General features: G+C 26.1%; 1 protein-coding gene and 2 long non-coding RNA genes across 3 annotated transcripts in view; all 3 read left to right on the forward strand.

Annotated features, from left to right (window-relative positions):
- LOC102681244 (LON peptidase N-terminal domain and RING finger protein 1) overlaps nt 1-26,193 on the forward strand; it is a 65,739-nt gene that overhangs the window by 4,351 nt on the left and 35,195 nt on the right. The window lies entirely within an intron of this gene.
- Nucleotides 14,879-16,707, forward strand: LOC116185822. Its single transcript, XR_004150726.1, has 2 exons — nt 14,879-15,353; nt 16,301-16,707. It is a non-coding gene; the product is annotated as an uncharacterized LOC116185822 (long non-coding RNA).
- On the forward strand, nt 24,062-25,320 carry LOC116185823. The gene is made up of 2 exons (XR_004150727.1): nt 24,062-24,510; nt 25,152-25,320. It is a non-coding gene; the product is annotated as an uncharacterized LOC116185823 (long non-coding RNA).

A 26,193-nucleotide genomic window follows, 5' to 3' on the forward strand; every position in this document is an offset into this window, starting at 1 on the left:
CGGTAAGTTCACGGCCAGTCTGAGTTGGTTCTTATATAACGCGGTTCGGGAGAAAGAGAGGAAGAAAGGGAGACGAGCAATGGCAGGACGAGTGAGAGGGAATGGCGAGAGGGCAGATTATTCCGAACCGGCCTGTTCGGTGGCACACGATGCATGCACAGTGAACACAAAGAGACTTTCTGCGGATAACTTCGCCATGGAGAATTTAGCGCATCGTGTACACATTAAATCGTTGCATTTGTGACAAATGTGCGAAATTAATTTTTCATACCTGGAATGATTTCTGCTTGGATAGCGTTTTTGAAATTTCTTGCAGTATAAATATGCGGTTGTTGTTGTATCGATTGGATTGATTATAATTTTGGATAATATGAATATTTTGATAGATGGTAGTGGATGTATAATTGATAATAGTAAGAAAATATATATCATACAAAAGAATTATCTCTTATTAAAATTAAATGTTACAAAATTTCGAAATGTTAAAAAATTAATTGCATTATATTTATATCGATTTTGTTAATTTTATAATTTATTCATATTATAACATTTTACAAAATATTACTTTTGAACTATATTTGAAATTGCTATTAACTATTGCTATTAACAGCATTCGCAACATACAAAAAAAATACGATTTTTTCTCTTTATAAATCATAATTCTGAAATTATAGCATCTTAAATAATAGAATTTCTATGTTTTCTATTTCTTGTATTATTTTCTATAATATCTTATCTCACTCTGATTTTTTTGAAAAAATTTTCAAATAGTTTTTCATAATATACATGAACAATATAAAGTTGTAAATTTTTTCAATTCATTGGTATTCTTAAAGTTTAATAGAAATTTACAAATCAAAAATCATATTTTTTTTAGTTTTTTTATTATTTTAAGTATTTATTATTATTTTGAAGAGGTAAGAAAAAGTCTCTATAAGTAGCTTTGATAATTGACAAAAAGAACCATATGTAGTGGAAAGATATGAATTCTTATCACAAATTGCGTGATAATGTTATATAAAAGTTTATATATTAAAAATTTACCAAATAAAGCTTATATAATTACTATTATATAACGATATTATCTATTTTGTTTACGAGTAGATGAAATAGTTACGAGACAATTGATGTTACCTTTCTCATTTAAGTTAAGTTAGGTTAGGTTAGACACACAAATTTTAAAACCATAAATTTTATGTTTTATCTTATACATATTTATGCATTTAAATAAAATTTAAATATACAAAAACAGAATACACACAAAAAGACACAAAATATGCAAAATATATTAAATTATCGCGATATTGTATTATTTCGATAAATAATACAATAAATAATTCGATAAATAATTCGATAATAATAATAATCTTCTTTCATTTAAACTCCTTTAATTTTTTATATATAATAAAAATTTAATTTTATCTGAAACATCGCACTTTGTTTAATCACTTTTCGAAACGAAATTTTTAATATAATCTTTTAAATTATAAAAAATGAGAAATATTTGAACGTGAGTAAAAAATTGAAACATCAGAATGTAGCAACACATCTTGATCGCGCATTTTCTCACGGTGATACTTCAACCTAACCTATGTTTTCTCCTCTCTTACCGATACCGTTGGCGAATGATTACCAAGAACAATGACGCGTAGCCGCGATAACACGTAATCCATGACTAATCGTCCTTGTCGAGATCGTCCTCGTTATCTTCGTCATCGCTGATTACGTTTTACGTAAAAGGCTCCCATACCACATACGCATAAAAATATGAACCGTAACTGATTGAATCGCGCATTCAAGTGAAGTGCAGTCGATAACGTAGAGATAAAAGATTTTTAATAATTAAAATATATATTATTTTTTTATCTTTTTATACGATATGTGATATAAATATTGATTGTGATATTAAAATCTTTTTTTTTTTAACATGTTAAGTATTTGTACTTTTAAAAGCATATATATAAATTGTATATAAATTGTTTCGCAGAAATGAAGAAATGACAAGTGTAATCGTCGTACATGGCTAATAAATTAAATTTGATGCGTGGAAATTTTTAATATATCCTTTTTTTTTATTAAATTTTGAACGATTGAAATTTTTCTGTTTTAATTTAAATCTAATTTTAAATAATAATTTTTTATTTATTATTAAGTGACGATTATTTTTGTAATTTTTGAAGGAAAAAGAAGAAATTATTTTTGCAAGATGGAGCAGAATGTCGTTTCTCTTTTTTCTTCGTTTTTATATGTATTTTAATAGATGTCTAACCGTTATGTATTATAGCGTGTGCATTATAATCAACGATTATACTGAATGCTTTGGTGTTTTAAAAAGGCAATGAGTATACTTGTGTTCGATGAATCACTATGGTTTTTTCTCTCCCTTTTAAGAACAAACAATTATCATAAATTACTATCGTATAATGTTTTTTTTCCCCTTGAAGAAATAACATTTAAATGCAGTCATTGTTTTGTCCAAGAGCAATTTAGTCTGATGAACATATATATATTTATTTTTCGATTTTGTTTTATGAAAATTATCTTTATAAATAAAATTTATTATTTATAAGAAAAATGCATTTATCTTGTATATTGTCTTCTTAGTTCTTACTCTAACTAAATCTTTTTGATACATTCGATCGTGTATATTATAAAAATTATAAAATAAAGAATTTGTAATAAGTATTTTTAGTTAATATTTTTCTGACAATTAAAAGAGACAATCTTTAATAATATGACATTCACGATATTGAAGATAGAAGAAATTTTCATTTACAAATCTCACTTTTTCACAAATGCTTTTGTGAATTGACAGTAACTAGATACAATAGATACTTATAGAAATGCATAATTCTAACTAAATCTCAATAACATTTACAACTATCTGTATATTGCATAGCTAACAATAAAATAATATTGTACAATTTCTATCACAAAAGTAACAACAAATCTCTCTTAAATTATCCAATATAATCGTAAAAAATTTCATTTTTTTTGAAAATTAATTTAGAAAAATAAATAAAAACGTTCAATTTTAAATCCAATCTATCACTAATCTTGCTAAACCTCAACAACAATTATCAATAAAATATCATTGGTTTCATTGATTATCATTTATTTTAACGTATACTTATTTTTTTATTACAAAATTAATGACAAATTTTTCCAATATAACCTAATTCTCAACACAATTTAATAAACGCTTCACAAATAATTTAAAAAAATAAATAAAATTTAATCTAATCAATTTATGCAATGATATGCAAGTATTTATTTCAAGTGATGGTGTCAAGTTAGAAACATGCTGCGTTCTATAAAAAGAAATTTCCATGAACGCGTCGAACCACTGATATCGAATACCGTGCAACATATGCGCTATTAATTTATTCTCGAGGCTAATGGCCATGCACTGGACACAGGCCGGTGCGCGGTCGGTAATATCGAAATTACGTAAGCACGAGAACTAAATTTAAAAGAAACAAAAATGAGTGATTGGCCATCTGCGGCGTGTATATCGAATGCTTGTTTGCCCGATTGCACCTGCATCGTCCACCTGCCCTTTGAACCAATTATGAGCTTTAATTTCTCTTCCAAGATCCATTCGAACACAGAAGGATGTTTGATCGATTTTGTTTGATCGAATTCTCGCTTCCGTTTTTGATTTAACGAATGGATTATGAATTTTTATTTATAAATTGAAATTTTATCGAATCAATTTTCATTGAATTTTGATTATTGATGACAAATATGAACAAATATGAACAAATTGAAATAGGCAAATAAAACTAAAGATTTGTAATGAGAATTGCATATTATCTTTATTACATATTTGTTTACATCAATAATTAAAATAGTCTTATTTATTTTACAATTTTAATATATATAATATATATAAATCTTAAAATTTTTTAATACATATTAATAAATATAAATATATTTTTATTATTCATTTTTCAATTATATAAGTATAATATTCTATATTTAATATTCTAAAAATGTAAATTTTTATCTAATGAATCATCTTCAATTATCTAATATTTGATATCTAAAATATCTCTAGAATCTAGTAATTCCATGACTTTGTTCAAAGAAACTTAACCTCTTCCACGGTTCAAGTCGCAACACAGTATATCTGCATATATTTTTAATCGAGAAATCTAATTACTATTTACATTTCATTGAAAGAAAGAAAGATTTTCCAAAGTCTGTGCATTAAAACGAATCGATTGCATACAAAATTTTTTGCAATCATTTCCATTGCAAATCCTCTTCTTTTATTCTTGCATGAATAAGTTGACATTATTTTTCATCGGTCGCGATAACATTGATCGATCGTTAAATCGAGAAAAAGTGATTTGTGTATCTCAAGAAAGTTGTATACATAACGAAAAGCATTTATCGAGCATTGTCTTGCGAGTATTTTCGAGTCGTGGTATTCCATTTCTGCAAAGTGTGCTATAATTATCGTCAGAATTGAAACTGCACTTTATGCGTGTTCGTGCCATGTTCCTTGACAAACGTGAAATAAGAAGAAAAGTTTTATGTTGTTTTTCACGAGAAAATGTGGAATACTACTGTGCCAGGAAATTGATGAAATGTGAAATGTGAAAATTTCTGAAAATATGAAACATTTGTATCAGGAAATGGATGAAATGTGAAATGTGAAAATTTTTGAAAATATGAAACATTTGTGTCAGGAAATGGATGAAATGTGAAGAAAATTTTTGAAAATGTGGAATATTTGGTGTGTTAGGAAATGGATGAAACATGATAATTCTTAAAAATATGAAATATGATATAATAAAAACTAGATGAAATTTGAAGACAATTCTAAAAATGTAGAATATTAATGTGTTAGAAAATAGATGAAATATGGAAGAAATTTTTAAAAATATGAAATATTTAATTTGCTAAAAAATGGATAAAATATAATAAAAAAAATGAAGATATAATATAAAATTTTATAATAATAAAAAAAGATTTTAAAAAATGTAGAATATGATAAAGTTTGAGAAAAAAAATGAATCAAAAATATAAATAATAGATTCATGTTTCTTTTAGATAGAGATAAAAATTAAATAAGTGGGATGGTAATGATAGATGATGTTGCTAAATTCAGATTTTATTTTCAAAACAGACAATTATTTAAAGAATAATGGTACCAACAAGACTTAAGATTAGTTTCAGAATAATAACAATAATATTGATTAATTTGACATACGGATTGAAATATAAAGTAATGAATATTATACGAAAAAAATCAAAAAAAAAAGTAATATAATTTGTATATTATGTGTTTTCAATTACAAGTAAAACAGTTTTCAGAATTTGTTATAAAATAATTTCTGACGCGTCATATTTTATTATTATAATAAATTCTATCAATCCTAAGTAAGATTATCGAAGAATAATAAAACACGATTATTTACATTAATACGATAAATTAAATTGATTATCAAGCTTATCTCGAGAAATCTATTTAAAAAATCACATTTTCAATTCCACTTGAAAACAAGTTAACGATCTCAATTATTAAAATATTTCCATTCTCATTAATTATTAATTATCTATCCATTACATTAATTATATTAGTAACAAATAGATTATCGAATTCTATGTATAAACATTTTTTCTTCGAATTAAATTTCAATGTAATTTTATTTTATGTACAAAGTATGCATGCCCATTATTCGCTAATCCTTTCATTTAATTCCTCATATTCAGCATCGAGTTCCAAGTTCGTTTTCGCGACATACAATCTCTAGCACAATTCACTCATTCCTCCATTTACTCGCGCCTTCTGTGGAAAGCACGAATCGCGTTCGAGGCTCAATTTCACGCGTTTCTTCGCTCCAGTTCCCCGCTCTTTACGACCGTTTCTCACAATACCAAGCGCAAGAAGATCGTCGGGTAAACTCGACTCGCTCGTACGTAGATCCGCCTATTCCATTTCAGAAGTATACATACATATATACATACATACGTATATACATCAAGGCGAGTTGAGAAACAGGATAATGAATTTTTTCATTCTTTACATTTTTTGAAAAACGAATTAAACATAAATAAATTTAAGTTCAAGAGGTTACTAAGAATTTTCACGTTATGTAAAATAATAGATAATAAAATATCGAAATGAAATTTATCAATTTGCAAACACTTGTTTATCTCGTAACTTGGAGAGAAGTAAGGAAAATAAAACGAATTTATTAATGACATTGAATATAATTTTTACAGTTGAATGAAACTTGAAAATTATTGTATTAGAAAAAAATTATATAATTATGTTAAATTATAGAATTAATTATAAATATTATTTAAATTGGAAAAAGATGATATACTTGGCCATTTGCCCGTATATTTGCTTCAATAACGACCAAACTGCGGCATTTATGCAAAATTTGAATATACGAAAATTTACAGAAAATATATAAAAAATATAAAATTATATAAAATTATAATTAAAATTATAAAATTTATATAAAATTACAGAATATATATACAAAAGACACAATATCCAAAATATCCAAAATATCCAAATATTATGATATTCGAGAAATAAAACAAATATTTCTTTAAACTCTATTTCCATTAATTACGTTTATAAAAATTTGAATTGCATAAAAATCTGCAGTTTAATAATGATGTAACACAAAAATTTAAGATTTCAAATTGAAAAACAAATTTATTAAAATTCAATCAATAAAAAATATAGAAAAATACAATTATTTCTACAATTTGTAATTTATTGCATTATTGCAATGATACGTACAATCCAAACAATGTGCAAGATATTTTGAACGCAAAAACTCAATGACGCATTAAGTAAATCGAGAGTCCACGTAAACAAATCACTACGCCCAAAGTTATGTTAAAATAAGTGACTCGTCTCCGTCATTCAGCGATATAATTCACGATTCTTTCTATAGTGTGTCCGATTTATATATATATATATATATAAAACAATAAAATATCTTGAAAAATACAAATGGTACGAAAAAATGTTTCAGATAAAAAAGTTATTTGCTATAAAGAGATACATTATGCAGAGATACGTTATATAATTTAATAATATAAAATAATATAATAATTTTTCTGTGTATTAATGTATAAAAATCATGCGAATATTAACTTTAATTTTTTAAATAAAATTATATAATTTTTATTTCATTAACCGATGCAATTCGTTATTTCTTATAAAAAAACTAATCTATTTATAAAAAATCTTTAGTTTAAGAAATATTGTAATTTGTATTGAAATTTATAAAACTTAGTATAAAAAACAAGGAAAGTATGAACAATGGAATATTGCTATCTTTTATATGGTTTTTGAACGTTAAATTACAATATCTCCTAAATTAAAGATTTTTCGACATAAATAGCTTTGTAAGAAATAACTATACTGATTACTATAATAAAAGTCACAAACTTCCATTTGAGAAATTAAAGTTATTCATATCTTCATATAACCTCTATTTACAGAGAAACTATTAACACTACACATTAATGTAATTTAATGTAATGTTCGTCCACGTTAAGAAGTTGGCAAACAAAATGGCAGAAGAATCTTCAATTGCCTGATCATGCTACTAACTCTGCCATATTGACACAATAGTAGGATCTTTATAAACTATGAAAACACATTTCGTCAATAATTAACACTTTGCTTACAGAATAATTTTACACTACTTTGAAGTCATTGTCACTACATCGTTTTTTTTCATTCGATATATTTATTTTTCTTTCTTTCGTTACACAATTCGATTGTAAATCCGACTATTTCGACCATCTATGAAAATACGCATGAAGTACTTTTACCTACTGCTGAAAAGAAGTTCTTAAGACGGCACAGAGGCAAGAGGGGTTCTTCGCTTGGTCAGTCTATCCCCACTCTTGATTCTTTTAAAGATTACGTTTAATTTAATATCATGCGCTATAAATTTCCCTTGAATATTTAAAATCACGAATAGAAGAATTCTATTACAATAAATAAGATAATTAATTATTTTCAATTATAAAATTATGTAAAAGATTCATCTTATCGTTTTAATAGATTTTATTGCTATTCTCTGTCATATCGACACAAATGCGTATAAAATAGACGTTATTTTCTCATTCTAATTTTTTGCGCAGGTTTTATTTTCAAGAATACGTGTATCAAATAGTGAAACAATAATACCCATACTTTTTTACTATTTTCTCAAACAAACAATATCTTTTCATACATCAAATAATTTTTTTCTGAACTATTTTATCATTCACATTTTTCGCGATACTTTTCTTTATTTTATTTCAGTCATTTTCACATCGTTCTATCACGCTCAATATCTTTTTATATTCTTTTCTCCATCGAACGATTCGATTATAGATGCAGAACTTAATTTCTGCCAATTACAAAAATACACGTAAAATAGTGAAGCAATAGTATCCATACTTTTCTGCACGTTCATCTTCTCTATTATGAATAGTGTCTTCGTATATCAAACAATTTTTTGTCTCGAACATTTTTTCGCGTCGTTCATCATATTTTTTCGAGATGTTTTATTTCACAGATAAAGCAGACACCGTGTACAACGATACAGCTATGTATCCACGCGTTCCATTGGCGGCGTGGTTGGAGGCACGCGGAACTTGATCGCGGCGCGTGTATGGACCCATGCCAAATTCGGCACGCTTTGCTCCATCTTACCTTTATCTCTCAGTTGGAAAGGCGGTGGCCGCGAATTCTAAAGAGCGCCAGGGACCAAGGACACAGCCGTTCGGTGTTCAAGTGATTCGCAAACAGAGCAAACAGACACAGCTGTGTCAGGGCCACGGCATCAAAACTGTGTGGAGCACGGATACAATGGAAATAGGGACTCGCGAATTTTGTGATCGAGATGATGTATTGGTCAATAATTGGACTAGTCGTTTCGTCCAATTTCGATGATATTGCTTTTTGAAAAACAACAATTATATTTCGATTAAATTAATCGGTCTTTTTACTTTTCAAATATTTGAATCATTATATTTTTTTTAACTCTTTAAATGAAAATTATTCTTGAAACCAGATCGAAGTATTAACATTATAATTATTTTTCTATGATATTTAAATATCTTTTTTATATATATATAATATTAATGCCATAAAAATAAATAGATAATAATAAAAGTAATTACAGTTCTATCTCAATATATTACAAAATTAATTTTCATTTTTTCAATAATCGTAAAAATATAAAATTTTGATGAAATTAATTGTTCTTTAATAATTTCAAATTTCACTTGATATGAAAACTATAATTGTTAATTAATTCAAATCTGATCTTTTCAAATCGAAATAAAAATAAACATTTTAAAAATCCTATAAAATTAATCATTTTTCTTTAATCATCATTCTTCAATCAAATTACTGCCATATCAACATTAAATTGAAAATCTCCTAATACGATTAAAAGTATTACTCTACACGCGTGCTCCGTATTTCAAGAAATAGATTTGCACGAAAATATCGTCTACGATATACGAAAAGAGTGACTCGTTCCTTCGTAGAACATATTTTCGTGGTACACTCACGTTCGAACACATGTGAAAATACGATCTGACTCATTTGATTTTCCTAATGAGATTTTCACGATACGACGACAGTTTATGTAAGTATATCCATGTAACTGATACGCGCATAATTTCTTTCATCATTCAAACGTTCCGTATGCCTCTCAGGTATATGTAATGAATTTATTCTTACAGTGGAAAAATAATTTTTTTCTAAAACTTCGATCGCGTATATATAATAAATTATTAATTATTAAATTATTAAATTTATCAATTTATCTATTATTTTATAAATAATTTGAGAAAATTGTTGAGAATTGTCGAGTATTTTCAAAATATTTCTGATAAATGGGCATTGCGTTGAGGATTATTATTCGAGGGAATCGTTTTGATATCCGAGAGTCGATATTTCGTTAATTATCGTGTGAATAATTGGAGAAAATTAATAATTTGTTGGAAACCGATGTTGACAGTTTTTTCTTCTTCGTAAAGGGACATTATATCGATAATTATCAGAGAATTGATTACTAAATTTTATCGTATGAATTATATATATATATTTTCCAAATAATTTCAATTTCACTGTTGAGAATTGATGTCGATAGTGTTTCTCATAAATGGATATTGCATTAAGAGTCATTGTTCGAGAGAATCGTTCTTGGAAATACAAATTTTAGAATTTTGAAATGCATTTTAAAATATAACTAGTAGATAATTATGAATGGATATAATACGTTTCATAAAATACAAATTTTGGAATTTTGAATCTCGGTTTCGATGATATTTCTCGTGAATAGATACTGCATTCAGGATAACTATTCAAATTATTGTAACTATTGTTTTATAGAGTGTAAATTATGGAATCAAAATTGCATTGTTTCTCGTAATAATGGATATCGCAATTATTATTTCCAGAGAATTCCGCTATTTTTATTAGCTTTGATGTTTTTCTAATTATTTATGAATATATTATCTCACAGAATACAAATTTTGAGATGCAAATATAATATTTGAGAGCATTCTTTAAAATTCTCTCGAGGGCATGTTTCATAAATCAATCCTGGCTTTTGTTCTCGACAAATATAATTACAAATCCGGTTTACTATTTTTGCTACAACAAAGTCGGATGGGAAAGATTCGAAAGTGGGTCGCGACCTGGATCCATCTATCAATCCAGACTTCGATCGTCTCCTCATTCTCGTTTCCATCATAAATAAACAATCGTTTCGTTCGTTCCTTTCTAGATATTTTCTTCGTTCAAGGAATCAGTTAATTTAAATGCCAAGTACCGAGTGTTCAAACTATGTGTATATACACACACATATTTGTAGATATATATATACATACAGGTTATATATATACAGGTTAGGTTAAATTAAATTAAATTAAATTCGTCGAAGAATCATTAATTTGGATATCAAGTATCGAATGTTCAAATTGTATAATACATATATATGCATATATATGTATTTATATAATATAGGTTAGGTTAGATTATCGAATGTTCAAATTGTATACGCATACATGTGCACATATATGTATATATACAGTATAAGTTAGGTTAAAATAAATTATCATAGATTTGTTCAAACTGTATGTATAGTTTATATTAGATTGTCGAGAAATTATTAATTTAAATACCAAATATATATGTATTCATATATGTGTAAATATATGTATATATACAGATTACATTAATTTAAATGTCAAATATCAATATTCAAACTGTATACATACATATGAATAAACATATATATATATGTACAGGTTAGATTAAGTTAGGTTAAATTATTGAAGAATTATTAATTTAGATGCCAAATATCGAGTATTCAAATTAAATATATATAGCTATATGTGTAAATATATGTACAGATTATCTGAGAATTATTAATTTAGATGCCAAATATCAAATGTTCAAATTATATTATATATATAATTACATTATATACATATATAACCACACGTGTAGAGGTTAGGTTAGATTAACTTGTCGAGGAATTGTTAATATATGTATATATATATATGTATATACAAGTTAGATTAGGTTAGGTTAAATAGAGTATATGTATAGGTATCGTTTACTTATTTTTGTACAGCATTGAAAACAATTGTCATGCGTGTGCAAATACTATTTGTGAACGGTTTTATTATAATTTATGCTGAAACCAGTTTCCTGCTGTGAGAGTCATTATTTAATAAGTTGGCTGTTAGGTTAATTTGGAATAATTTTATTTTAAAAGTCGTTCGTTTAATCGTTTCTTTTTTTTCTTTCTTTCTTTCTTTTTTTTTTTTTTTTTGCATCTATATACTATGTTGATAATTCGATAAGCTAATGGCTTAATATACGTGGATTAATTGGTTATAAATCGATGGCAATGTGATTGATTAACTTTAGTGGCTTAAATATTACGATTCAAGTCGTAAAAGTATTAAATTATGGAAACGTTACTTAATTATTTTATTTCATATTACCATATCCAATATTACTACAATTACTTTTATCTCAATTTTTTCTGTATCAAATTTTGTATTATTTCAATGGCATTGTATATAGGCACTGTATTATTGATTATCAAAAATTCAATTATCCAATAAATATGCAGACTTAGTATTCAAACTTTAGAACTATAGAAATAGTTTACTCGTGTACATTATACAAGCGTATATAGCATTGTCATGATGGAGAATTTTACCGCTTTCACGCATCCTGCCACCTCGAGGGAGCAACTGGAAAGCTATTCTTGCCTTGACACGGATCACGTGTGCCTCTGTGGATTAATTTCGATCGCTCGTAATTACGTAATCGAAACGAGCTATCGCGGATTTACAATACCGTGGCCACGTGGACAGAACTCGTATACTCGTGTGTCTTGCAATTTGTTCCTCGAATGTCGATTCAAATTATATCGAATACAGAAAATAACGCATGGAATTTTTAATATTACGAATTTTTATATTAAACAGTCGATTGATCAGGAAATAATTGAGAAATGAAAGAAGAAAGAGAAAGGTGTTGGAAATACGGTTTGAACATATTTTTGAAATCTAATTGAAAGTCTGACTGATATGAATATTAAATTGTTTGAGTTAAATTTTATATAGAAAATGACACGTAAAATTTATTTAATAGTATGAATTTTAATATGGCAGATTATTGATTATCGATAATTAGAAAATAAAATAAATAATCAGATAAAAGAAATATTAAAGATAAAAGATTTGATTTTTGAAAAGAACGTAGAAATCTATTTAAATTATATAGAGGTTATGTCGAAATATATTGGCGTACAATATTGCAATACACTTTTATCTCAAAATCTTTTCTTTTCGATTCACAAAAATTTTATTATTAGATTTAAAATGTATAAAACAACTATATTATTATTATTTCTATTATATGTAAAATCAGAAAAAAATTTCAACAAACGTTAAAAAATAATTCCTAGTATTATATACTAAGAAATATCACAACAATGCAATAAATATTTTTGTCTCCACACTATTTCTTCTATAATTTTCACTATAATTTTTTTCCATTTTAATTTATAATATCCATTTTTTCCTCTGAAAGCACTATAAATAACATTACATGTTCACCAAGAGAGTATCTTCACGTAAAGATCAGAAAATCATTGCTGAACAAACGATGAAAATCTCAGAAAAATTTCGTGCGAATGTCACGATTGATTCACGTAATACACATTTTATAATGTGTTCGATTGATCGAGATAATTTTCGCGGTTCATCTTGCGACATCGATCATGAAATACTTAGGTAAATATGACACTTTGTCGTACAGGTAGCATTACTTCGCGTTTAATTGGGTCGAGAACGTGAGTTTGTGAGGTTAGGTTGCATGGGAAAATTGAGATAGATTACGCGCAATTGGGAATAGAATTGTGTTATTTGAATTTCGATTGGATAGGATGAATTATATATATATTAATTTATTGTTAAGAAAATAGCATTCTTTTAAAAAAGATTTTGGATAGTAGAAGAGCAATTGTGTTGGAATGATTATCTTTCTTGCTCGATAAATCTAATTCTCAATAACCTTTCATATTTAATATCTAAATCAATAACTTAGTTTCAATGACTTAAACTTTAATGACTTAAAATTCAAATAGCCAATAAGTCCCAGTGATATAATTTACAATAATTTAGATCTTAAGTTTCTGTAATCTATAATCTAGGTTCTGATAATATAAATCCTAATAATTTGAAGTTTCACTAATAAAAATCTAGGCATTCGATAATCTCTCTTCCAATCCTGATAATCTAATTATCTAGCTTTCAATGACTTACGCTCAATAACTTAGGTATCAATTCAGGTACCAATAAAATAGATTGATAATTTAGGTTAGGTTCTGATAATCTAGACCCTTTATCTCTAATCCTTGAAGATCTAATTTCAATAATCTAATGTAAATCCTCAATAATTTAGGTTCTTTGATAATCTAAATCCTGATAATGATAATTATCTAATTAATAATAATAACTTAATCTAGTTTCCAATGTTTTATTTCTAAACACCAATAATTTGACTTTATGTAATGTAAATTAATAATTTAGATTTTGATAATTTAAGTTCTAATAATTTAAGTTCCGATGACCTAACTTTAATAATTTAATATAGATCTTCAATAATATAGATTTCCTGATAATCTAAGTCCCAATAATTATGATAACTTAGGTTCCAATAACTTAACCTCAATAATCTAGGTCCTACCTAATGTAGATCTCAAGTGTCGATAATTTATCCTTTAATAATCTAAATCTTTCGATAATTTAGGTTCTGATAATCTAAATCTTAATAATCTAATACCCTAACACTAATAATCTAAACATACGATAATATATCTTCCAATAATCTAAATGTCGATATAATTTGTTTTTCATTAATTAAATTCCTTTATAATCTAGGTCTAATAATTTAAGTTCCAATAACTTAAGTTCCTAATTTAACTTAACTTAATCTAATCTATTACTATATTAGTAATCTAAGTTCCAATGATTTAGGTTACCAATAATTTAAAACTCAAAAAATTTAGCTCTAAATAATATAAATCCAATAATCTAAACTCCAACAATTTAGATCTTGACAATTTAGGTTGCAATCATTTAAATTCTAATAATCTAATTTTAATTATCTAGATTTTCAATAACTAAGATAATTCTTTATAATCTAATCCTTAATTAATTCTTAATCCTTAATTATGCAAGTTCAACTGCATCAAATGGTGCACCTTTAGTACTCAATTTAATCTTTAATAATTTAGTTCTTAATAATCTAGTCTCACTAACTTAGATTCCAATGACTTATGACTACACTTCAAACATTATTTAATCTTCAACTTAGTCTCTAATAACCTATTTTCCAATAATGTAATTATAATAATCATTTTTCAATAATTCTCTATTTTCAAGAAATAAATCAAACACTAGATTTCAGATTCAGAAAAACAAAGATGATTCGGGATATCAAAGATAACTTTAAGAGAAAGGAAAAATTGTATTAAACAGATCGATCGAAATTGGAACGTGTAGTGGTAGGTGTCGCACGTGTCGCCCACTCGTGTGTCGCCACCGAATTACGTAAGAGTCAAAGTCGTTACTCATTGGCCGAGTCGTTCATGCATGATTCATCCTTTAATCCGGCGACCGGCTGTTAATAACGGCCGAGTTTATTTTAAAACTAACGTCCTGACACTGGATCCTACTTGATCGAAACAATTCGAAGGCGATCGACCTGCGGCAAAAATTTTCATCTTTCTGTCTTGATTCACCTCTCTGTAAATAAGTGTGATTTTCTGTAACATGTAAGTAAGGTTAATGAAAATATGTCATGTTTGGTGGATTGTTATTGATATATTAACTCATCTTTGTTTGAATATAGGAATTGTAACCTTGAAGATGATTTATTGGAAAAGAATGATATAAAATAAAAATATAAAAATTATTTATTACTTTTAGATTTATAATTATTTTTGTTAGAATGATGAAAGATGATTTAATAAAAAAGGATCTGTGAATCTATAAACTTTTCTTCCAGAAAGATATTTATGTTGAAATTTTTATTGATATATGAATATTATATTAATATAAGATTATATTATATTATGTAATAATATAATATTATGTAATTTACCAAAAAAGGATCTATAGATTTATAAATTTTTTTTCCAGAGGAGTCCTGATATTAAAAACTTTTATATTTTTGTTAATATATGAATATTACATCACATTATATAATTATATAATATTAATATTTAATATATCACATTGCATCATATAATGACATAATATTATATAATTTACTACAAAAGAATCTGTAGATCTTATATTTTTCTTTTCACAAAAATCTTTATATTAAAAATTATTTTCAATAAAAGAACATTACATCATTGAATGAAGATTTACCAAAAAAGAATCTATGAATTTATAAATTTTTGATGAAATGAAATGAAATGAAAATATCGTATTACGTATAAATGAAAATATCATATTATATAATAATATATAATATTATATAATTTATCACAAAGGAATCTATGGATTTTCTTTCACAAAATCTATATTAAAAATTATTTTTATTATTAAAATAATATAAACATTAAAAATAACTTACTAAAAATAAAAATCTATAAATTTTTCTTTCTAATTTTTCTTGATAAATAAATAATATATCATTGATTTACTAAAAAAAAATCTATACATTCTTTTAGAAAGATAATCAATTAAAAATTAAGGAATTTTATATTTTTAGGGAAATCAAATCAAAATTAAACCAAAATGAACGTAGAAATGGCAAATCTGATTACGACACCAAAAATTGTAGAAATCAGGTTCAGTCCAGATAATTTTAGTTCGATCGAGTGAGTAATTCTTTCGAAACCATGAATGTTAATTAAACTCGTCTAATTAATCGCTTGGTGAAACTTTCCCTCTCTGTGAACAGTTTTTCTCAGTTTTTTCGAGGGAGAGGCTTGACGAAGAGATAGTTCTCAATAGCCATAATCGATCCACGTGAAAGACGAGCGCGATGAACAGTTTAATTGGCTTCGACTTGGTTCAATTTGATGGGTCTCGATGTGGTCAATAATTAAACGGTGAATGTTCTGTTTTAATTTATATACAGCATGTTATTATTTAATCTTTCTTTAATAGAAATAATGTCTTTTTTTTATTTTCTGTTTCTGAAATTTTTATATTTTTTGAATTTTTTCTTTTTCATAATGTTCTTAAATCTCATTCTCATTATTTATTATCATTATCATTAAATCGTTTAAATTTTATTGATCTTCAAATTAATTTTAGCAATTTGAAATATATTTGAAATTCTAGAATGATATGATTGTAACATTGGTTGCATATACGAAATTTTATTAATCTTCAATTGACAATATATGATATTGTAGATTTTGCAATTGCATAAGATACAACATTGATTGCAATCAAAATAGCATACAAATTTTCAAGGTAATGTAAAATGCAATTGGACATTGAAAAAATTTTGTGACAATTTTTAAATTTTATATATATATATAATTTTATTAATCTGAAAATGTAATTAAATTTTATATAGTAAAATAAAATGATAACACTAGTTGCAGTGAAAATTGTACACGAAATTTTAATAATTTTCAATTGCATCAAATTTTTAATTGCATCATAATATTTCAAATTAATATAGAATAAGATACCAATTGCACAAATTTTATTGAGGACTTTTTTAACATTCAAAATTTTATAATAGGATAAAATGCAATTAAAATCTTCATGACATTTATTTCTATAATAATAACAATAATGTAAAATCAAAATCTTTTTACTAACTTTTATTGATTTCCAGACAACTGTTTTAATTTCTACAGTAGAATCTTCAACTTATCTGAGCAGAATAAAATGACAACTAAAATTACCTAAGAAATTTTCTTGACTTTCAGCTTTTACAATAAAATGCAATCAAAATCTTTTTACCAATTTTTATTGTTGATATTATGATCTTATATATAAAATGACAATTAACATTTGACATTTCTTTGCTTCAATATATTTTTCCCTTATTTTTCTTCCATTTTACTTCACGAATCAACAGAAAATAATTCATAAGATCCAACTTTTACGATCCATTTACCGCTAACGTGTAAAACATCAACCATCCTTCCATCCGTTTATGGCCACCCAACTAGTTCGTCACACACCAGGTGTTAACCTATTTTCCACGGTTTTTGCCGATAGGTGTCGCAATCATGCCTCAAACGAGAATCCACTCGTTTGTGCGAAGTTTGGAAAATAGAACGAGCATTTCGAAATTGTCGAGTTTCGAAAAGCCGCGATTAGCAGAAAGCTGTTTCCATCGATCGGAACACGCGTTTCTCAAGTTATGCAAATGTAGCATGTATGTACGTTCCACTGACCTATAGGCTACGTGAATTTTCGAATATTGATTCGTTCGCATGAGCGAAAGAGCGTAACGAGTATAAAACTAAAAAATGACGGATTTCCAAATATTTTTCACGTTTTACTGAAAATGTTTTTGATAAAAAAAAATTAATTTTATAATTATATATTCTTACTTGCTTTTGCGTGGAAAATGAAAATTGATTGTTGAATAGTAATTATGGGTTCTCTATAATTGAAATATGGAAAATGATGATTATCATTGTATATTTATTTCTTTGATATAGTTTTTTGACAAAAAAGTGGAAATTTAAAAATTTTAAATTTTGCATGGAACTTATTAAAATATATTTTGTATAATTTAAATATGAATAATTGATTTTTTACAGTGATATATAAAAATATAGAAATATTTTAAATTAAAAAAAATACTCAGAATTTATCAATCTGTTGTAAAAAAAATTTTCCAAAATGAAATTGCACTAAAAATTGAAAAAAATTTTTTTATATAAATTTTATCGGAATTTTAATTGGAATGATTTTTATTTCCTTGTAAAATAATTTATAGAATTATAATGTATATAGAACACGTAGAAAAATAGTACGAAAATACAACGAAATCGAATCTTATCGGCTGTACGTCGCATCGAAAGAGGTACAATTGTTGTGTTATATATTCGTGCGAAGCGTGGAGAAAAGCCTCGTTGGCTTTACGTAATCGGTAATAAATACGACCGCAATCGATATTTCGAACTGACACCCATCGGTGCCGTGCCAACCCAAATCGAGAACCATTAAGGGATTTTTAACGTTTTAAAATGGAAAATGTTACGACAACGCGTGATTTTTTCACTGTGAATCACACAATTACGAAATGGAATACGTCGATTTTATAGTGAGTTATAGTTTTATACGTAGAGTGAACCGGTTTCGTTACGCCGCCATATTGAATTATCTTTAGGATTGGATTGTTTTGTAATTTTCTTATTTGAGTTTTATTTCTTAGTTATTTTTATACATCGAATAAAAATGTGTTTTTAAATTTCGTTTTAGATTTGTGTTACATAAAGGGAAATATTTTTTTTTTTGAAATTGATATTTGTGATCAGTTGAACGTTCATGCAAATTAATTTGTTTTTAAAAAAATATGATTTTATAGATAAATCGAAAAAATGAAATGTGAATGTATTTTCGCGTATTATATTTCGCGTTGTATTTAAATTTTTCATAAATGTATCAATCCTTCGTCTTACAATCACAGTGTTTTTTAATACACAGTATAAATATATAATAAAAAAAAAAATGTTATGAAAAAAAATCGACGATCGAAAATTTTCATAATTTTGTTTCGATCGATTCTTGAATAAAATTTTGAACTTGGTCAAATAATAAGGCAAAGAATTTACAATCCACGATCTTAATATTTTTTTTTTTTCTTATTCTTAAAGAATTCATTTTCATTTATTCTACGTTGGAAATAATTTGAACTACAAGTAATGATAAATTAATATCGCAATAAAAAAGAATATTCCGTAAATATTTTATTTATAACATTTACATATAATGACCCTTTAAGCCTTATCTTCACTTACATCATCTTTCAATATATTGTTATCAATTTATCGCTAATTTGCTAATTGCATCGATATTGAAAACATTATTGCGTAAACAACAAGTTATGAACTCATTACTTCGATAAAACGTCCTCCTCACCACACTATTTGACTTTGCAGCGTTCCATAATTAATTTGCGTGCTCTAAACAATTGGCAATAACGAAATAACGAATAAAGATCATGAACCTAAAATGGCGAGATATTCAAATCAGTTTATCATTCCCCTCACCACATTTATTATTGTATACCAATATGCCATTATGGTGGATTAACAACAGTTGCTTCAAGAGACTCTCTCCCTTCCCCCTCCACCTTACCATCAAGCAAAACGACGACGTTAAAATATTTCGAATATTTTTCTTTTTTTTCCTCCACAATTTCGAGAATGTATTCAGAGTTAAAAATAAATAAAATTGACGTTTCGAAAGGAAATGGGAAATGTTGACTGGCTTTTAGGTTTATTACACTCGCGTGAAGGATGATAAATCAATAAAGGTACGTATTATTTCCACCGGAGAACATGTACATCGAGGTCTCACTTATTTTTAGAAGAAACGCGACACGAAAAACTGGTGCTGCGCGTGAGATGTTGAATCGAATTTACCGAAATGGATATAATTGCACGTTTTAGGTGATATAATTGAGGAGAAATAAAATTTTTTTCATTCAATTTTTGAATTTTTGATTAGATTTAGGTTATACGAGAAATGTCGTTAAGTTGAATTTATTGGAATAGATATAATTAAATTTTAGTAATGTAATTGAGATGAAAAATACAATTTTTTTTCGTTTGTGTTTAATTTTTAAATCATGATTAGTTTTAAAATAGATTTAGGTTAGGTTAACCTACGAAAAATAATGATCGAAATGTTGAATCGATTTTATTGAAATCGATATATTTTTGCATGTAATTACATTTATGTTATGTAATTGTGTTTAATTTTTAAATTATTTTTTAGATTTTATTGTGTTTGGATTTAGATACACGAAAAATATTGCTAAAAGAGAAGATTTTTTTGTGCGTTTAATTTTTAAATTATGGTTAGAAATTATTTTATTTGGAGAGTGAAAATTTAATTTTAAAAATAAGAAAAATTAGAGTAGCTTAGATAAAACATTATTTTTAAACACTGTCTCATCTGTTGTTTGAAATTCAGGAAAAATCACAATATGATCGTAGAGAAGTCTAGAGGAATAGTGAATTACGAAACTTGGCGGGAAACGCCCAAGTTGCCGAAACAACTCTTACGTAAACTTCTCTCCGAAGCTTCTACTACATTCTCGAGTTTTGTTCATTGTTTAATAGGAATTTGATAGAAGAAAAGTGATTTTAAGAGTATTAGAGAACAATATATGAGAACATATGAGAAATGTTTCTTTTATTTATACATAAAATATTTGTAGATATTATACAAAAATTTCACAAACCAGTTATTCAGAAATTCTTGAAAATTCTCCAATATTCTTCCAAATGATGCATACAATATTTTTATGATTCGATTAATCAAAAATCTCTAAAAACCTAAAAACCTAACCTCTAAAAAAAATCGATTACATCATTATAATTACAAAATTCCAAATTCTATTTCTTCAATATTCCCAAAAATATTTCTTAAACCCATAAATCATTCTTGAACTTGTATTTCCGTCTCTCCTTTCATTCAATCCAATACCTCGTGTCATACAATTCATCATAGAGAACGATTTAGAATATCAGGGATGCCTGTCGGTAATTGGCGCGAAACGTTCACAATGGATCGAATGCACATCTCGGTTGGTGACCGGTCGATACACGCGGGCCACTTACGTAAAAGAAGAATAACGAAAGAATCGTAGACGCCGCAGAGGCATATTTGTCGATAAGATAGAGTCACGTGCTCGTTGCGCTGTCAAACTTCTCTGTTATGTAAACTTGTCGTTCTTCTGGCGATTTGCCATTTATTTGTCGATTCCATCGAGGATTTATTTCGACTTATTTTAGGCGGCGCGTGAACAGGATACCTTTCTCTTCCTTTCTTTTTCTTCCTCTTTTTTTATATTTGGATGATGATGATCGCATTGATATGAAAGATGAAAATTTTAGTATTTATGTTTATTCAATGATTGAATTCGATTCGTTAATTCTCAAAATGTCAACTAGTAAAGTAATAAATATTAAATTGAGTCGAATTTAGATTTTTTATTTCATGTTCATTTCGAATAAAATTTCTTATAGATCTTATATTTTTCACTATGGGTGAAATTATATACATATTCAAAGTAAAATATCTAAATTCGTCTTTATCGCGTTTATCATAAGGAAATCATTTTTTCCAATTACATGACTCCTTTGATAAGTCAATTTTTTTCCTCTACGATTTCGTTCTTTTGTTTGATGTATATTTTTTTTGCTTATTAAATATTTTTTTTGTCTTTTTGTGATTTAATTTTGGGTTTGATTATCACTTTTTATTTATTAACCACTTTTCTTCCCTATTTTATTTTATATCAATGATTTATTTTTAATTAAAAAAAAATTTTTTTTTCAAATATGCTTTGAACATTGTAGTATTGCATACATTTCATTTCGAAAATCTCGAAAATAGATGGAATAATTAAATATAATTTTCGTTCCATTGCATATAAGCGAAAAAGCGACGATAGAAAAAGAAAAAAGTATTTCTTATGTCGTTTTTCGGGGGCGTGGTTACTCGTAACCACGACATCCGACTTGGATAACGTTTCCCTCCTTTATCGTTACGTCGAGCGGAAAAGGGTATCGCGGTCGCGTATCTGCAACCGTGAATGTCGAAACCGGAACCACGTTGTCCATCACCCGCCTGTTGACTCCTGATAAAAACTACCTTTTTTTTTCTTTTTCTATTTTTATAATACACTTTGTGGCTATTGATATGCGCATTATATAATATGTATGTTAAATAAGGAAAAATGAATTTTTTTTATAATAATCATAATAACATTTTTTTTTTTTAGAAATATACGAAATTTATAATTGTACAGCAAAATCGCAAATGAAGTTTAAGAAATATATATATATATATGAAATTAGATTATACGAATTTTAATTTGATAAATTCATATAAATTTATAAATAATCTAACAATAATTAAAATGATTATTTTTTGTTTTATGATTAATGAGAGCGTGAAAATTAATATTTTTAACTTTAAAGAAATACTTATTCTCAGAAATATTTATTATCATTTTAATCATTTATATATAAAATAAATATTTAATATAAATGATAAATAAATCCAATATTAAATACAATTTTTCTTAATTTCATGTAATTGTATTGAAGAGAAAAATCTCCGTTTCAAATTTTCAATATTGAAAAAACATCAGAAATATTTCAATTATATTGAACGTGAAATAAAAAATTTCCAATTTATATTTCACTTTAATTAACAAACTCTTTAATCATCTTTATCGAAAGATAATTTCGATTTTCGCTATATGAAAATGTACGAGGCTATAATTAAACGCGAAACTCTCTCCTTTCATCGTCTTCAGTTTCCGATGTTAATTAAAGTTGGATCGTATCTAGGAACATTTTATGCGTGATTCCACCAGCGCTGCCAACCGAATTCCCCTAGACCCCGCATCCGCTCATTATTTACTCTCGTAAATTTTCGTACGCGCGGAATCTATTTCCACGTTATGAGGTCGTCGGGATTAATTTACAATTCGTCAGATATATATTTGCAACTTCTTTGATGATTTATCGCGTTCAATGAATTTTCTCTTACAAATTCGAGAAGCGTGAAACACATTTTCGACATACTTTTCGGGATTGCTATATTTATGATAGTTTTCAAGGAAAATTAAAAGAAAAGAGAGGGGGAAAATAAATTTTTGAGATGAATTTTTTTCTATTTTTTTCGAAGGATATAGAATTTTGTAAGTATCATATAATAAAACTTTTACATTTGAAAATTGAATAAACAAGGACAACGGAATTTTTTGAATAAATTTTTTTTTTAAATTAATTAAAATAATAGTTACATAAAGGAGTTGTATATATTTATATATTTTTTGTATATATTATTTATTATTTTTTTTATGTCGTAGACACAAAATTCGATAACTTGTAGAAAATTGTACTTTAAATATAAATATACAAATAAGTTATGCCTTATCCTCATATTTACATAAAAATCATTATTACATTTAAGTAGAATAGTGGTCAGTTGAACGATAATAATTTTTGATCTGTGCTAAATTCACATATTCACGTATGATGAAATATAGAAAATCTTTCTTCAGAAATTTCAAAGATTCATTTGTAAATTAAAATTTGACAACAATAGTGGATTCTTAACAATATTCTTAACTATAACAATAGTTTAATCAAAAATAGAATAAGTTAGGTTAAGTTAAAAGTTTTTTCTAGAAAAAAATAATCTTATATTTTAATGTAATCTTAAAAAATTTGAAGTAAATTTCATTCTTCACTTATCAATTTTTCCAATTATTTCCAATATAATTTCGAACAAACGCATCGATAAATTTCTCTCGTAATTTCATAAATCCAAACTATCGTTCAATCGTATACAATTATGCTCCATTCGTTTCCACGGTTAAATCCACGGTTGACAAGATTAAACTCGCTTTCAGCGAGTTTCCACGTACTTGTTGCCAAGTTTGCGGCCTGTATGAACACCTGTAAACCGATAGTTGCGCCACCATTTTTCCATTGGCCACTTGCTCGAAACGTATAACGTTCGCGATTATCGTTGTTCGACCACGTTTCGTAATATCGGATTCACGTAACGAGAGATTCATTTTTGATTGATTAATTTTAAGTCATTAATCGACCATTAAGAACAAAGGCGGTAAATATATAGATGCTATGCAGAGCAAAATAATCGATTTATTTTCATATATGTCGATGGAAATTATTTCAATGGGACGAATGATATTTCTTCTGTTTCCTTTAATAATAGAACTAAGGCAAAGTAAGTAAAATTAATTTAGATTTAGTTTTAGATATTAAAAAAAATGCACGAATGTTTTTGATAAAAATTAGAGATTAGTTTCAACTTTTTCGTTTTGAATTATGAAAAAGCTACAAATGATAAGAATTAGGTTAGATTTTTTTGTTTTGAAATTATGAAAATTGTACGAGTGTTTTAACAAAATTAATATTAGTTCTTATTCCGATAAAAATATAATTATTTTTACAAGTATTTTAACTTTTCCTATTTATTAATTTTAAGTTATTGCTATAGTTATATATTATAGTTAGTTCTAATGTTAATCTTATCTATTTTTTTTTGTATTTTTTATCTCTAATAGTTTTTTTTTTTTTAAACATCGAAAGCTAGAAGAAATTCGATTAAAAATACGCGTCAAAGGATTTCTTAAACACATGATCCAAAATTTCTAAGTTTACGAACATAAAAAAAATCTATAAAAATGTACGAAAATAAAATCCTACATTTCTTTATGTATAATACCGACAATTCTAAAAATACGTTCGTTTTTTCACACATTTTATTTATCTCAAAACAAACTATACTTCCTGGTCTACTACGAAAAATCACAGAAGAAGAAATTTTTATTTCAGACTAACTGTCCAGATCTTTTTATCACCTAGCTATAATGGACAAAAAAAATTAAAAAAAAATGAAAGACGTTAACAGAATATACAGAAATTATGTACACGATAAACAAAACTGAGAACAAACATCTGGCAGAGAAGGCTCGAAAAACAAATCATGTATCCTTATCTATGCTTACGAAACAAGAAAAGTCTAGAGCTATAGGAAAGGGAATTTTTATTTTGCAAAACTGATTTTATAGAATATATTATTTCAATTTTTTAATCTTTTTTGATATGTAATTTCTTTTATAACATCTAAATAGTTTGTTCATTGCTATTCTAAAAAATGCAAGCAAAATTTTAAAAATCAATTTTTATTAATTTTATTTATCTATAGTTAAAAGAAAATTGAATGGAAAATTAATATTCTTTTAAAAGAATGAATCTTTTAAAATATAATAATGTAGTAAATATAGAGATTTTCAATTCGTGAATCGCGATTTTCAAACAAATTATTGTTATCATTTTTAGTTAATGATTTTTCATGCTTATTTATTTTTAAATAACCTTCTTTTTAATATATGTCAATGCAATTATATAAAAAAATAAATAAGTACCTTAACATGTTCACTATTGTCATAAATAAAAACACATTTTAATTATATTAATATATTTACATAATATGAAAAAAATAAGGAAAAAAAAGCAAAAATGTAGCGAATAAATATAGTTAATTATCTTTCATACATATACACATTGTCTTTTTTTTTAATTATAAAAAATTTTCATATATTATGAAAAAACTGATATATATATATATATCATATTTTATAATAATATCCTTACAAGAAATGATATTGAATATATCTGCACATGTCCATTTTGATGAAATTTAGAGAAAATTCTCAAAATAATATTTGATATATTTTTTGTTTTAGATACTTTTAATACTCATAAATTTTATCAAAATCAACATATATATATGTTGCATATATGTTTCTTATAATAATGAGTGCATTAATTAAAAATTATCTTTTTGAGGATCACTGCTTTATCACCCAATAAAACAATCATAATGAAAAAAAAAAAAAAAAAA

This window comes from Apis dorsata, unplaced genomic scaffold (assembly GCF_000469605.1).
Source record: "Apis dorsata unplaced genomic scaffold, Apis dorsata 1.3 scaffold_293, whole genome shotgun sequence".
In the NCBI taxonomy this organism is placed as follows: domain Eukaryota; kingdom Metazoa; phylum Arthropoda; class Insecta; order Hymenoptera; family Apidae; genus Apis; species Apis dorsata.